Here is a 5,102-nt window from a genome sequence, read left to right on the forward strand (position 1 = left end):
TGAATCTCAGGCTGATCAGGTCGGGGGCTTCAGGTCTCTGCAGGGCCTTCCTGTCCTCAGCTGAAGGGCGAACAGCAAACCAGACAGGTGAAGGACCAGCTGCAGCGCCCCCTCCAGGTGGTTCCTCCAGAGAACAGGAGTCTCTGCTGGACCTGCTGGACCAGCGCTGATGAGTTTCTGGTCCAGCAGAGGTCCTCAGAGACACCAGGCAGGAACCTGAAGGAGGACACTCTGTCCACACCGTTGATGGAGACACACTCCCTGCCTCCGGGTGAGGTGTGTGTGTGTGTGTGTGTGTGTGTGTGTGTGTGTGTGTGTGTGTGTCTCAGCTGGACTTGGACAGGCTGTTGTCATATTTCTGTCTTCATGAATTTCCAGCAGTCGGAGCAGAGGGAGGGTGGAGGAGCAGAGCTCGTCGAGCATGTCGGCCGGCTGTGTGCGGCTCGGTGGGCTGTGACCTTTGACCCCCACAACCCCGTCAGCCCGTTGGAGGACACACGGTGCTCGAGGGCCGAGCTGCAGCTGATGATGGTTTCTGCTCTTCACTGGAAGCTTCCTCCTGATGGGATGGAAGCAGGAAGAGGGTGGATGATGGATGAGGGGATGGATGGATGAATGGATGAATGGATGAACGGATGAATGGATGGATGATGGATGGATGATGGATGATGGATGGATGGATGATGGATGGATGATGGATGGATGATGGATGGATGATGGATGGATGATGGATGGATGGATGATGGATGGATAGATGGATGATGGGTGGATGATGGATGGGTGGATGATGGATGGATGGATGAATGGATGATGGGTGGATGGATGGATGGATGAATGGATGATGGGTGGATGGATGGATGGATGATGGGTGGATGAATGGATGATGGATGGATGATGGATGGATGGATGGATGAATGGATGATGGGTGGATGATGGATGGATGGATGGATGAGAGGAGAAACAGAGACCTGAGCAGCTGACTGACCTCAGTGTGAATCTGTGAAAAGACACAAGGGGGCAGCAGAGAGCTGCTAGAGAGGAGCTGAACACACACTCACACACACACACACACACACACACACACACACACACACACACACACACACACACACACACACACTCACACACACACACACACAGGTTTGTATTTCTATTCTTGTGAGGACACTCATTGACATAATGCATTTACTAGCCCCTGACCCTGACCCTGACCCTGACCCTGACCCTGACCCTGACCCTGACCCAGACCCTGACCCTGAACCTGACCCAGACCACAACACACCCTAACCCTAAAGAAACAACATGGTCAAGAAAACACTGTTTCCCTCATTAGGACCGGAAGAAGGTCCCACAAGGCACATCGAGCAGGTTTTCCTATCCTTGTGGGGACATTTGGTCCCCACAAGTATAGGAAAACGCACGTGTGCACACACACACACACACACACAGAGCTGTGAGGACATTCGTTGACATAATGCATTTCCTGACCCCTGACCCAGACCCTAAACCTGAACCCAGTTCTAGCCCATCAAGTCTTAACCCTCAAAACAGGTCTGTCAGGGTGGAGGCTCTCTGGGGGGTGGAGGCTCTCTGGGGGGTGGAGGCTCTCTGGGGGGTGGAGGCTCTCCGGAGTGAGCAGCGGTTCGATCCCCCCTCAGCAGGGCCTGACGTAACGTGAGTGACGGAGGAGGAGCTCTGCCCTGGCAGCCTGCTCGCTCGTCACAGCTCCGCGTTTGATTCTTGTTCATCACGGCTCCACCCGCCCCCCCCCCCCCCCCCGGTGTACAGCACAGTCCAATACTGATCTGAGCCATCAGAGCCGGAGGAGCGGGACCAGTCCGCCAGGCTCCGCCCACTGCCGCCAGGCTCCGCCCACTGCCGCCAGGCTCCGCCCACTGCCGCTCTGCTCCGTCAGGCTCCGCCCACTGTTGCCCCGCTCCGTCACATCACATCTGGTCTCAGAGATGATCCTGCTGGTCTGGCAGGTCTGACACCTGGACCCTGGTCCGGTCCAGTCCAGTTTATTTATAAAGCACTACTAAAAACAACAGAGTGACCAAAGTTCTGTACAAACACAAAGTAAAACAACAGAAATAGACGTGAAAATATTGATAAGACAGCGCTGACACCTTCTCAGTGAAACACAGTCACACCAGTTCAAAGCCAAAGAAAATAAGTGAGTCTTAAGTCGGGACTTAAAAACAGGAAGCGAATCCGATTGCTTTCTGCTCAGAGGTAAATCATTCCACAGTTTCGGACAAGCGGTAGAAAACGCTCGGGAACCGCTACGTTTGAGATTAGTGTCAGGAACCGCGAGTAGAGCCTCGTCTGCTGATCTGAGGCGCATGAGGCTCCAACAGTTCAGACAGATATGGCGGGCAGGACCATTTAAAGATTTGAAAACAAGTAAAAGAACTTTAAAATCAATCCGGTAGCGGACAGGAAGCAACACTGGCGACATGTGGTCGTATTTCCGTGCGCCGGTTAAACGGCGAGCTGCGGCGTTTTGGACGAGCTGCAGACGCTTCAGTAACTCTCCTCCACGCCGGCGTACAGAGCGTGCAGTGGTCAAGCCCAGCTGACACCAAAGCATGAATCAATATTTCAAAACTGTGTCTGGTCCTGGACTCCGGTCCTGGACTCCGGTCCTAGACCCTGGTACTGGACTCTGGTCCTGGTGAGCTGTCCCTTGTGTCCTGTGTGTCTGATGAGTCTGAGCCGTCGAGCTGCCTCCACCCAGATGCTGCAGCTGACTCAGAGGTGGAGCAGAGACTGCAGCCTGGAGCAGAGCCGGTGTTGTGGATGAACTGGTTTCCCACGTAACTGGTGACCCTCACCTTGTTGCTGCTGTGTGTGTGTGTGTGTGTGTGTGTGTGTGTGTGTGTGGGAGCTTTGAGTCTGATCTTAACAGCAGCAGCAGCGATGGCAGGAAGTGGTCACCAGATAACAAGACAACCAGTCATTTTAAAACACCTCTTTTCCACTTGATCCGCGATTTATTTACTCGGGATGAAGAAAGCCGAATAAAAGGAGAGGCTCAGCAGAAGCGCAGCAGGCGACAGGCCAGGTCGAGTCTTCACCACCCAGTACAGGGTCAAAGGTCAGGACTGACACGTAGGGGGCGCCTGAGGCCGTGAGGCGCACCGCCCAGGGTGCGCCGCTGCGACGGCCGTTTGAGCAGCGCACTGCTTGGCTTCGCTCGCTCGCTCGCTCACCCCCCTCGACAACTATCGCTGACTCTCGGCAGCCACCCCCCCCCCCCCCCCCCCCAACAACTCTCGCGGTGCGGCTCTCCGCGACACTACCACGGGGCGCTCGTGTCGGCCTGCCCAGGGCGCCTGAGAAGCCCACGCCGGCCCCGCTGACACGGGTGACGCCTTCGTCAGGAGCTCTCCTGGAGAGAGAGGACGGGAGCGCTCTGGACCAATCAGTGAGCCTCATGCTGCTGCTTTCAGGCAATATCACCTCAGACCTGCTGTACCTCCACCCACCAGCCACCTCCACCCGCTGCATCCACCATACTGGGATCCCTCCATACTGTGGTTCTCCCCAAGAGTTCTTCTCTTCCCACTGGGTTTTTGGAGTTTTTTCTTGCCGGATGTGAGGGTCTAAGGCGGTGGTTGCTTCGTTTTGTCTCGTTACTGTGAATTTGACATATTAACATTATGCTTATTCACTGTTTTTATTTTTACCAACCAATGTAACATCTTGAAGCCTCTGAGGCAGCTGTTGTTGTGATACTGGGCTGTACAAACATAAATTGATTGAATTGACTGATGACCCACCTCCACCCACTTCACTTGAAATTGTTATGGGGCTTGAAACTGGTCTTGGTCCTCCTCGATCCCTCAGGCTCTGTCTGGTCCAGTTCTGGGCTCCTCCTCCTCCACCCAGCTCCTGTCTCCTCCACCTGCAGGCAGCTCGGTGGGTTTGATGTCGACTCGTCCCTTTCTTCTGTCAGCGGCTGTTAGCCGTTATCGGCTAGCCTGACAGGCGGAGCTAATTAGCCGCTAACGGAGCCGGAAGGAACGTGAGAGCAGCAAAACAGAATCCAGCATTTCATCAGCTCCTGCTCCGGCCCCGCTGCAAGAACGATGGAAGTGTGGAGGGTGGAGGAGGGTGGAGGAGGGTGGAGGAGGGGGAGAAGGGCGGAGGCAGAGAGGCGTATGAAGCCTCGTTCACGCTGTCAGACGCTAACCAGAGCAGAGCGGGTCTGGAATAGCCTTCACTTCCGTGACCTTTGACCTCTGACTTCAGCACAAATCAAAAATGTCCCTAATGGGCGGGGCCGTAAAGCCCCACCCCTTTCACTCCATCCGCCAATCATCACTGATTGGTTAAAGTTGTCAACAGGTTAGCTTAGCAGGTAGCCCTAGCATCACTAGCCAGAAACAGGAAGGGAAAAAATGTGTGTGTGTGTGTGTGTTTGTGGTGTGTGTGTGTGTGTGTGTGTGTGTGTGTGTGTGTGTGTGTGTGTGTGTGTGTGTGTGTGTGTGTGTCTTCAGACTGTCTCCTGGTCTCCATGGTAACGGCTGGTGTTGTGGTGTGGTTACCAGCCGGACGTCTCTGTTGTTCTGAGCTGCGGAATCGAACGTGTTGCTGTTTTCCTCTCGGTCGATCGGTGTGTTTACCTCGCTCAGCGAGGGAGTCCCGGACTGCATGCTCTGCTGATCAACACCTCCACCTCCACCCCCACCTCCACCTCCACCTCCCACCCAGTGTGTTCACAGGATGTATCAGTAAATGATAGAAAACAATGTGAAACACACACACACACTGACGTTGGGTTTCCCACTCTTGTGGGGACCTTCCATTGACTCCCATTCATGTCTAACTCCTAACCCTAACCCGAACCCACACCAAAACACAGCCTAACCCTAAAGAAATGCTTTTGACCTTTGACTTTTTTCAGTAACAACAACATGGTCAAGAAAACACTGTTTCCTTCATTAGGACACTAGAAATGTCGCCACAAATGACATTGTGCCTGGTTTTCCTACGGATGTCCCCACAACCATAGGAAAACCCAGACCACACACACACACACACACACACACACACACACGCACACACACACACATACGCCAGGAACCAGGTGGGTG

Source organism: Salarias fasciatus, chromosome 7 (assembly GCF_902148845.1).
Source record: "Salarias fasciatus chromosome 7, fSalaFa1.1, whole genome shotgun sequence".
Classification (NCBI taxonomy): domain Eukaryota; kingdom Metazoa; phylum Chordata; class Actinopteri; order Blenniiformes; family Blenniidae; genus Salarias; species Salarias fasciatus.